General features: G+C 43.7%; 1 non-coding gene across 1 annotated transcript; it reads right to left on the reverse strand.

The window, feature by feature from the left end:
* Positions 1 to 10,103: 10,103 nt before the first annotated feature.
* On the reverse strand, positions 10,104 to 10,178 carry Trnas-cga (transfer RNA serine (anticodon CGA)). The gene has a single exon. It is a non-coding gene; the product is annotated as a tRNA-Ser (tRNA).
* Positions 10,179 to 11,853: the final 1,675 nt, after the last annotated feature.

Consider the following 11,853-nt stretch of genomic DNA (forward strand, 5'->3'; position numbering starts at 1 on the left):
CTAACAGACTAGTCAGAAAGACTCAATTCACAATGAAGAGGGGTAAGGAAGTACTAAGAAATGAAGAGATAAGTTGGAAGTTCTCTGAGACTACAGATACTGCGGTAAGGAATAGCTCAGTTCAGATGAATAACCAAATATGTTCAGGGTATTTCAGGAATAGAGAAGGAACGAAGTAAGTTCAAAGAAAGTGAGGCGAAATAGCTGCACGAAAAATGTGAAGAAATCGAAAGAAAAGTCAAAATTTCGGTGAAATTAAAAGCAGGGGTGGTAACATTAAGAGTGCAACGGAAATTCCACTGTTAAATGCCGAGGAGAGAGCAGGTAGGTGAAAAGAGTACACTGGAGGTCTCGATCAGGAGAAAGACTTGACTGATGTGATAGATGGAGCAACAAAAATCGATATAGAATGATAGGGAATCCAGTTTTAAAATCAGAATTTAAAAGAGCTTTGAAAGACAAGATCAAACAAGGCAGAAGAGATAGTCAACATTCCACCAGAATTTCTAAAACCACTTTGGGACATGGCAACAAAACGTCTATTTACGTTTGTGTATACACTTTATGGCGGTATACAATAAAACTTTCGGGAAAATATCATCTACACAACTCCGTAGACTGCAATAGCTAACATGTGCGAGAATTACCGGACAGTCAGCTTAATAGCTTACACGCCCAATACGCTTTCAACAAAAATATACAAAAGTATGGAAAAGAAATTTGAGGATGCGTTAAATGCCGATGAGATTGGCTTATGAAAGGTAAAGGCACCAGAGAAACAGTTATGACGTTGCTGTTTATAATGTAAGCAAGGTTGAAGAAAAATCACATTCATAGGATTTTTGGAACGGGAAAAAACTGTCGAAAATGTCAGATGACGTACGATGTTCGAAGTTCTGAATGAAATAGAGGTAAGCTAGAGGGAGAGGCGGGTAATATGCATGGACAAGAGCTATGAGGGAAAAAAAAGAGTTGAAGACCAAGAACGAGGTGATCAGATTAAATAGGGTGTAAGACAAGGATGTAATCTTTCGTCCCTGTTGTTCAATATGTGCATTGAAGAAGAAATTATGGAAATAAAAGAAAGGTTCAAGAGCGGAACTAAAATTCGAGGTGAAAGGATATCAACGATATTCTCTGACGACATTGCTACCCTCGGTGGAAGTGAAGAAGAATTACAGGATCAGCAGTCTAATGAATACAAAATCTGAATTTATCTGAATTTAAAGTAAATTGAAGGGAGCTCTAGATGGCAAAAACTGTAGAGTAAGACAGAGATTAGAATACGTCCGGCAAATAATTGAGGGCGTAGGTCGCAATTGCTATTCTGAGACGAAGATGCTGGAAGAGGAAACGAATTCATGACGGGCTGTATTAAACCCGCCAGAAGACTGACGACTAAAAGAAAAAAAAAGAGAAAAAATGGAAGCTGTTGAGAGACAAAATGTAGAGGAAGAGACGGAGGGGAATGTACTTAATGGAAGAAAAATGGTTCAAATGGCTCTGACTACTATGGGACTTAACTTCTGAGGTCATCAGTCCCCTAGAACTTAGAACTACTTAAACCTAACTAACCTAAGAACATCACACACACCCATGCCCGAGGAAGGATTCAAACCTGCGACCGTAGCAGTCGTGCGGTTCCAGACTAAAGCGCCTAGAACCGCTCGGCCATTCCGGCCGTCGTAATGGAAGAAGTCTGGTGTAACAACTACTATGAGAATCAGAGCAAGTCGTGGCGGGCCACATCTAACTAGACGGAAGACTCGTGATTCAAAACGCAGAGTTACCCTAAAGTACAATTCGGAGGAGACTTCTATTTTGATGCCGTTCGCTTTGTCAGTAGACACGTGTCTTTGGGTTTTCTTGACGTTTTGTGTTAATACTGAATCGCAACAGAAGTTATGTGCAGTGTCTGTTTAGTCGTGATAAACAACAGCAGCTGAATGAAACAAATAGATTGGTTGGAATCCCTGCATTACCACAGTTATTGTTGCACCACTTTTACTTGAAGTGTTAACAGTATTCCACCGAGCAAGTCACAGTGCTTATCAATTCGACCTTCATGCTGTTAGACACGCAATGCTTGTCTGTAGCTGAGGTAGCGTCTTTTGAAATCGTAGTTTATAGCGCCAGTCGAATATTTCGTCAGAATTATGACATAATTTTATAATTAAAACTTTATTTTATGTAGTGGTATTAATTTTAAATTGTTGAAGGCAAATTTTATATTAGATTCAGTGTATCACAATAGATAATGGGCTCTGGTTCAATGTTTAAGTTTTGTTCACATACGAATCATGTTTGTAGCGTGTTGGTATCACCGGGTTGTCGTGAACGATGAAAGACTGAAAGTATACGCAAAGAAAACGACTATTAATCTGGCAATATAAAGATTGGATGGAATATTACTTCTAAGTGATAGAACGATTGCAACAGATTAGAGGATTACGAATCTGGAATCAGTGTTTGTCATAGAAGTTTATTTTCAAATATATCAATGTATTCATATTAGTGTTGTAATTATTTAATATTATTGAAAGAATCGTCCTTTACTTGTAACTATTTGTCTCAATCGAGTCATTCTGATCTCATGCTTGGACTGGGTGACTGGGTCAGCTCAGTACCTTTAAAAGGCAGTTTTTAAAATATCTAAATAATAACAAGTAAGCTGAAGAATGCTGTTTAAACTGCTACCTCCAAAACCTACTACTTCATTAGGAACAGTAGGTGGTTCTGATCTGTGATAAATCTTAGTAGTAAAATTTTCTGGATTGTTAGGCCTCATCATGTTGCTGTTCAATATCGTTTTACATCTCTGAAGTTTACATTTCTCTACTGTTACATTCTTCAGGATCTACAGTCGACCGAAGGTAAGAATCTTCAAGTTTGTCACTCTCCATCATGTTCCTTTTTTCATTTCTCCCAACATAATCTTCGTTTTGACCTGCATGCTGGCATACATAATGACTGCTCTTCAAACACCAAAAGTGAATATCGTCTGAAAGAGTACAGTACCGCCCAATATTGAAAATGGGTACAATATTCTTCGTCATTCTTTTCAGAACAACATATGTTTTGTAATAATAACTCAATTTCACCAGTGTAGGAAAGAAGGACAATTTATTTATTTAATTTATCACATGTGGACTCCCACAAAATAAATCCCTACATCCAATTTGGTGAGATGTGTGAAATGAATGAATGTATGGTCGTCTGCTAACTGCAGATAGTGAATGTGCAATATATGATCATCTTTGAGACGGTCCTTTGGTCAACTTTGGTGGAATCAAAGAGATGAAATTTACCTGAGCTTTGAGCGCCTGAAATGTGGCTGACCAATAGGGTAGCATGGTGCTCCCTCACCACGGGGGAGGTGCGAGATGACCTGAAGAACGGCCATGTTCCAGCACTCTGGCGCTGGATCTTGTGTTGGTAAGACCTGTCTTAGGTGTGCTTCGTAAAGACAAAAGAGTGGAGAGATTGGTATGCATGTGAAATACTTAAGAGTAGTTTGGAATAATTATTTCTCTATTTCAGGAACTTTTGGGGGGAGAATTAAATGACAGACAGGTAATATTAAGGGGATCGTAGTAATCTTCGGAAGTGACCAATGGTCACAATGAAACCACGTGTCGCAATACGTTGAAATACTTGCGAGAGCTAGTACTAAGTTGAAATACTTACGAGTGCTAAAGTTAAGCTGAATTACTGGCGTGTGTACTATAAGTTGGAAATATTTAAGAAATGGCGTGTGCACGACCTGAAATTAGAGACGAGCACTTCCACGTGGTGAGTACTGTGTGAGTCTCAATATGTGTATGAGACAAAGGATGAAGAGAGGTACTCGTCCAAGGTATCAGTTAAGGACTCGCGTGTGTGACGAATATGATCTTAGTATGACTTTGCCTGTTATGTTTCCGTTGACGCTAGATTCAAACTCTAATACTCTGAGAGAGAAGTAAGGTGAGTGAGCCGTCTATCCAGCAACGCCACTTGGCTTGCATTGCACAGGAAGATGTGCATATATCCTCCAGAGTTCGTAGTAGGAAAGAAAAGTTACGAAGTTGGGCAGTGTCGTGTGTGGGATGAATACTAATTGAAATGGGAAAGCTGAAAGTGAAGTGATTCTAACGTTGTGACTATTCTTTGTGATGTTGCCAGTGTGATGTATTTCATGTAATTTAAGTATGTGTGGTTTGCATGCTAGAGTAGCAAGATAGGTTCAGAAGTAGTGGCTTATGCATGTTCCTTTTTGTACCGCTCGGTCTAGAGTAAATTTTCGTAATGATGGGTGTGAGAGTCGAAGTGTGAGATATACCAAAAGATCCACCATCCTATGCAGAAAGTTCACTGTAGCGTTAGATAGTTACGAGACCATAAGACAGAGAATCACCAATGTAAAGCCATGCTCACTGGGTGGAGTTTCTCATGTGTAATTGTTGTATAAAATGTAATGGTGTGTTTAGGCTTGAATCATAATAGAATTTATCGGTAAAAAGATAGTGAAAAGAAAAAGATTGGTGGCCTTATTCTTCGAATAGTGTGTAGTCATGATATCCAGAATTTATAATGTGTGCGCCATTCATATTCAGTGCGATGGCCATGTGTTGATCAAAGCCGTTGGGTAAGAAAGAAAACGTGGTATTGCCAGAGCGTAGTGAACAATCAGAGTTGTGTAAATTCCTAATGGTCAGAGGTGCGTTATCCGCATCCGTTGCGTAAAATTCAAACAGGAGAATAATTTGTAGCTCAATTGCGGGTACTAGAGCTCATAATCAGTCTTTGATGTTACTCGAGAAATAAGAATAAATCCACTCGCTTGGCAGACCACTCATCTTTCAGGCCCGACTGCTTGACGCCACAGTATGAGCAAGGCATGTCGGTGCCTCTCACGTCAAACACCAGTTTCGCTTTCATTTTTACTAGGTAATTGTTCCGAGACTGTTTTGAAAAGGTGTGGTCATTAGGCGAATTTTTTTCGGCTGCTATTGGTGGCTATCGTCACAAGATAGATATCAAAACTGGTAGAGCAAGACAGAGGGACTGTTTGTCAAACTGGTATTCGTGCCCAGATGTGACTTCCTTTAACGGAATAACCCCACTTCTTCAGTACAACCGATGGAGAACTCCATTTTGTTATCAAACGTGACAGTGCTCTTTGACAATATTCATCAACCTGTAAACTCCAGGATATACTGAAGAAATGCCAACAGAAAGGTCGAAACGTAGATAACGTTGGAAGAAATGGAAGAGGGACATGATGGGGAAAGATAATCTTGAAGGTTTTTAATTTCGGTCAAGTGTACGCGGATATGAAACGTCCTCTCAGATTAAAACTCTGTGCTGGGCAGAAACTCGAATGCTGGATCCTCGTCTTCAGCGGATAAGTGCTCTACCAAGTTTCATGTCAGCGTACATTCCAATGCAGTGTGAAAGCTTCATTCCGGAAACAATCTCCCGGTCTGTGGCTAAACCATTTCTACACAGTATTCCTTCTTCCGGAAGTGCCAGCCCACAAGGCATACAGGAGAAGTTCTGTGAAGTTTCGAAAGCATGAGATGAGGTACTGGTGGAATAACAAGTGTGAAGATGGGTCGTGTGTCGAAATCTGGTAGCTAAGTTGGTTAAGCATTCCTGCTCTTGATACGGAGATTTAGCACACTTGGTACATAACATTTAACGAGAAGCAGACGCGCCAGTGCCGCCTACATCAAAATCAACTCGTGCGCTCTCCATTGCGTGTCACCTGTGGAGTGATGGATAGGGATGAACATTCCCTTGTCTGCGGATCAGCGGTTGATGGCTGGCATTTGGCGCGCCAGATATTGGCTTTCCTCACACGCGTGATTTTCCGTCGAGTAACTGCACAATCACTCCTGTTGCCGCATGAAGTGTATCTTCCGTGAGTAAAAACGAATTGTGTTATATCTATACGCGGCCATGCCGTCCACTATGCGTTCATTGACGGTGAGAAGACAAAAATGGCTCTGAGCACTATGGGACTTAACTGCTGAGGTCATCAATCCCCTAGAACTTAGAACTACTTAAACCTAACTAACCGAAGGACGTCACACACATCCATGCCCGAGGCAGGATTCGAACCTGCGCGCGGTTCCAGACTGTAGCGCCTAGAACCGCTCGGCCACTCTGGCCGGCGGTGAGAAGACAATTCCTGATTTTTGGCACTACTTTAAGAATGGCAATGTGAGATCGTACCGAACCACAAGTACCAACAATATTTCTCATATTTTTACCACCTCACAACTAAATTATCCATGACAGGACAAGTTGAAACACGAATCCATCTTGTTACGGCTGAGCTACTAACAGCCTCATATTGCTGCGAGGAGTCGTGCACTGTTAATCCTGAAGTGAACAGCAACATGGAGCAACCTCAATTCAAACGACCACTTTTTTTTCATATTCTTTGGTAGACGACGAGGCAGACTTTCACTTTCCTTCCCCTAGGTATTTTGAGGCATAGGACGAAATTATACAACAAATTGGTGGTGGTACAAAAAAAATTTATTTTCTCCTTTTCCTTGATGCATTGTGGGGTCCACCCTTCTTAGTTCTGAAGGGGAGAACGATACATCGCGGGCAGGCTTCGGGTTGCGACTCCTGCTCACTTTGGCCCCCGGCCCTCTCTTTTCTGGACTGTGTAAAAAATCACATTGAACATCCCTTATATATTACTAGTTCATGTCTGATAACAAGAGTTTCTTCCAGTTCAGACAACTCGGTGCGCCATCCAGTTGTGTCTGACAAACCAGTTACCATATCTGTTGCGTAAGAGTGAGGCGCCCTTATTGGTTTGAGCCGACAGCCTCCCGGCTGTCGAAAAACGCCTACAACAGCGAAATGAATCGCCGGCGCGTCGACGGCCTGAGCTTCGCCGCCAGCCGTTGATTAATGGCGGAGGATCAGCCTGTTGCGACCGCCCCGCGCACGCAGCACGGCCGCTTTTTCCCGGGCGTATCGGCCGCCTCGGTGTCGGCGCGGCGCATATTAAAAGTTTGGGCCACCTCCGCCGCCACGGTGCTGCGTGCGCTGCCGGCATCCTGCCACTTGCCGCCCCCAGCGCCCCCGCCCACACCCACCCCGGACCGCCAGCACCGGCGCCGCCACCCGGAAAGCGAAAAAAGACAAACGAGTTTAAACTCGCAGCTGTCCGCCGGCGGCCATTTGTTTTCGTTACGCGGCTTTATTAGGGAGCGGGCGTCGCTCTTTAATCCAGTGAACTCTGCTTTCTGATATAGCCGCGCTGCTGCGGCCGCCAGCGACGACGGAAACACAACTCCACTCGCGACTCGGCCAATCTTTCGCTGTAGCTCATGCGCGGCGTGTGGAGTTTCTCACCAAACAATTTGCGTACTATCTACAGAAAGCAGAGTTGGGAAGACGTGATGAATTTCTTGCCCCAAACTTGATCTACAAACTGCAGGGCCGTAAAGCACGAACATCCTGACGTTAGAGAGGGAGCTCAGTGTGGCGTGTGAATGAGAAACTATGTTTCGATTTCTATAACCCACGTCTGGCAAGCTTTTGAGCTGACAACCTACTCCCCGTAACTATTGGATCACGAATAATAAACGTCGGAAGTAAAATTTATGGGGGAATGGTCAGATCTAATGAAATAAAACGAGGCGTCAGACAAGGAGTCAGTTTGTCACCTTAAGGTTTCAACAGAGTGTTTGGGAATGTAGTGAGAGAGCGACCGTACGGTGCATGGTGGAGGGTACCACATACTGCTACCAGTAATTTCTTTTCCTGTTCCACTCGAAAACAGAGAGAAGGGAAAGCGACTGTCCGTAAGCCTCCGTAAGAGACCAAATTTCTCCCACTTTATTTGCGTGGTCTTAGGCGAGATGTATGTAGGCGGTAGCATAATCTGTTTGCAGTTGGCCTCAAATATCCGCAATAGCGCACCGCTGAAAGAGAGTCGTCTTCCCTCCAGGTATTCTCTTTTGAGTTCAAGAAGCAACCCTGTAATAGTTGTGTGCTGATACAACCTACCATTAACAAATCTAGCACTACGCCTCTGAATTGCTTCGACGTCTTGCTTTAAGCCGACCAGTTTGGGGTCCAAATCATCTGGTAGAACTCTAGATTGGGTCACGCGGCCTTCTACACTCCTGGAAATTGAAATAAGAACACCGTGAATTCATTGTCCCAGGAAGGGGAAACTTTATTGACACATACCTGGGGTCAGATACATCACATGATCACACTGAAAGAACCACAGGCACATAGACACAGGCAACAGAGCATGCACAATGTCGGCACTAGTACAGTGTATAACCACCTTTCGCAGCAATGCAGGCTGCTATTCCCCCATGGAGACGATCGTAGAGATGCTGGATGTAGTCCTGTGGAACGGCTTGCCATGCCATTTCCACCTGGCGCCTCAGTTGGACCGCCGTTCGTGCTGGACGTGCAGACCGCGTGAGACGACGCTTCATCCAGTCCCAAACATGCTCAATGGGGGGACAGATCCGGAGATCTTGCTGGCCAGGGTAGTTGACTTACACCTTCTAGAGCACGTTGGGTGGCACGGGATACATGCGGACGTGCATTGTCCTGTTGGAACAGCAAGTTCCCTTGCCAGTCTAGGAATGGTAGAACGATGGGTTCGATGACGGTTTGGATGTACCGTGCACTATTCAGTGTCCCCTCGACGATCACCAGTGGTGTACGGCCAGTGTAGGAGATCGCTCCCCACACCATGATCCGGGTGTTGGCCCTGTGTGCCTCGGTCGTATGCAGTCCTGATTGTGGCGCTCACTTGCACGGCGCCAAACACGCATACGACCATCATTGGCACCAAGGCAGAAGCGACTCTCATCGCTGAAGACGACACGTCTCCATTCGTCCCTCCATTCACGCCTGTCGCGACACCACTGGAGGCGGGCTGCACGATGTTGGGGCGTGAGCGGAAGACGGCCTAACGGTGTGCGAGACCGTAGTCCAGCTTCATGGAGACGGTTACGAATGGTCCTCGCCGATACCCCAGGAGCAACAGTGTCCCTAATTTGCTGGGAAGTGGCGGTGCGGTCCCCTACGGCACTGTGTAGGATCCTACGGTCTTGGCGTGCATCCGTTCGTCGCTGCGGTCCGGTCCCAGGTCGACGGGCACGTGCACCTTCCGCCGACCACTGGCGACAACATCGATGTACTGTGGAGACCTCACGCCCCACGTGTTGAGCAATTCGGCGGTACATCCACCCGGCCTCCCACATGCCCACTATACGCCCTCGCTCAAAGTCCGTCAACTGCACATACGGTTCACGTCCACGCTGCCGCGGCATGTTACCAGTGTTAAAGACTGCGATGGAGCTCCGTATGCCACGGCAAACTGGCTGACACTGACGGCGGCGGTGCACAAATGCTGCGCAGCTAGCGCCATTCGACGGCCAACACCGCGGTTCCTGGTGTGTCCGCTGTGCCGTGTGTGTGATCATTGCTTGTACAGCCCTCTCGCAGTGTCCAGAGCAAGTATGGTGGGTCTGACACACTGGTGTCAATGTGTTCTTTTTTCCATTTCCAGGAGTGTATAATGATGACCTACACTGTCCCAAAATACTCCCGATAAAACGAACTCGAACATTCGCCTTCCCGACTACCAGCCCGATGTGCTCATTCCATTTCATATCGGTTTGCAATGTTACGCCTAGATATTTAATAAATGTGGCTGTATTAAACAGCACTTTATTAATGTTGTAGTAGATCGTTATAGGATTTTTTTACTGCTGGTTTCCCTACTGGTTTTTCGTAACGGAGGGAATCCGTCAATAAGGTCGTTGAAGTAGGAAGAAAGTCAAATAAAATCGCAGTGAATCTTATAGCTGTAGCAGATGAAGTGGCATTAATTACACTCTGGAAAGAGCCAAAGGAAAAATTATAGAATTACTAGGACAATATGACAGAGGAGAACTAAAAATATCGTTTGAACCAAGACGTTTCGCGACAAATGTCAGTGGTGCGCCCCGAAATTAAAAATTTCATAAAAATCAAAAATTTTCAAGAAATTATTTAAAATACCTAGGAGAATGGATGATGAGTAGTACAAAAAATGAAACATCCTGGCAAATTAAAACTGTGTGCCAGGCCGAGACTCGAACTCGGGACCTTTGCCTTTCGCGGGCAAGTGCTCTACCAACTGAGCTACCCAAGCAGCTTGGGTATTTTGAGAATTTACGCGCCAATTGCACAGAATTTGACACAATATTCCTCAGGAGGACATCCTACAACTCTACCAATCAATGTCAAACCGAATAAGTGATGGCATAAAGACCCGACGTGGACTAACGCTTTATTACGTTGCTCAATTTGTGAAGAGCTTTCTCTTGAATAAATCAACATCTTTTTTTAATTGTGGCCATTTGTCTCTCTGTACATGTACTAACATGCTGAAAAGTATCAAACGACTTGAATTGTGTTATATTTGATTTATATGTAACGCACTTAACGCTACTACCTGACTATAGGAAATGGTTACTGCAAGAACACTCAAGAGATAACTGCTCTATATGGCTATCAGTCGAGATGAAAATTAATACCACGGTAATTCAAATATTCGAAAACATCTTATTAGAAATGACACAGCCATTACTCTCGTAAACTCAAATTTACTACAATAAATGACATTTTAAATATCAGACTTCACCTTGGAATTACATGACGAAAAGTTTTGTGCTAGACTGGGACGCGAGACTCTAATCCACCAATAATATTCTTGTTAACTAACCACGAAAGATCTTAAATACGTTCTGAATCACAAGTAACAAAGTATGTGCACGTGTAAACTTGAAATAACATGACGTAGATTTCAGTGTTGGAAGGAGATTCGAACCCACCACCTAATCGCATTGTTAACTAAGCATAAGCAAATGTTAGAAATCGTAATTCTTCGCCAGTAGCGAGATGACTGAAACTGAAGTGGCCAGACTAAAAAGTTTTGCCTTACCAGGATTCCAACCCAGCATCTACTGTCGTTGAGCTCTACTCGCAAGTAGACGCTACAAATAGATTTGTTTCACCAGTTGCAAGCTGTGCACAACTCTGAACTGGAAATAACTTGAGAAAAGGTTCTACACTGATTGGGATTAGAAACCTACACATATCATCATTGTTACCTACACATGAAGAGATTTTAACTATAGAATTCTTTTTCATCAGTAACTAGGAGTGACATGTTTGATCCTGAAATGATATGACGAAAATTTCTTTTTCTGACTGGAAGTCGAAACCAGTACCCGTCGTTATTGTTGACAAAACGTGGAGAGGCGTTAAAAATCATAATAATTTGTCACCTGTAGTTTGGCGTGCGCATGTTACAACTGGAAATGAGAGGACAAAAACTTTTGTGCCAGATCAGGACTCGAACCAAGAGAAGCACCTTTCGTGGAGACCCTGAGTAGTTAGATATCCTGTGAAAGAATTAAACTACGGAGCGAAAGTGGAAATGTGAGTTCGAGTCCTAGTCCAGCATTAACATTTTCAACATCTCTAAACTTCCAATAGAATAAGAAATAAGTACCCTGTGACCTTACGTGACGATTGGTTCGTTAATAAAATTAAATAAATAAATAAAAAACAAAAGTCTGGTATTAGGCTTTCAATGTGTCGTGAGTTCCACCTCTGTCATGGCCCGGTCCACACCGACTTATTTCGAAAAGGTAGCAATCGAATTTCATGTTTAATGTGGATTAGGAACCACATTGCAACCCTAAATCGTTCAACTGGTGTCACAAGGGGTGAAAAAGGGCTATTTGTGCTTGTTAAAAATGGATGCCTGTTGAGAGAAACGAACTCACACATTAAGCCCACACAACTAGAATCGTTCCAACA

This window comes from Schistocerca cancellata, chromosome 5 (assembly GCF_023864275.1).
Source record: "Schistocerca cancellata isolate TAMUIC-IGC-003103 chromosome 5, iqSchCanc2.1, whole genome shotgun sequence".
NCBI lineage: Eukaryota > Metazoa > Arthropoda > Insecta > Orthoptera > Acrididae > Schistocerca > Schistocerca cancellata.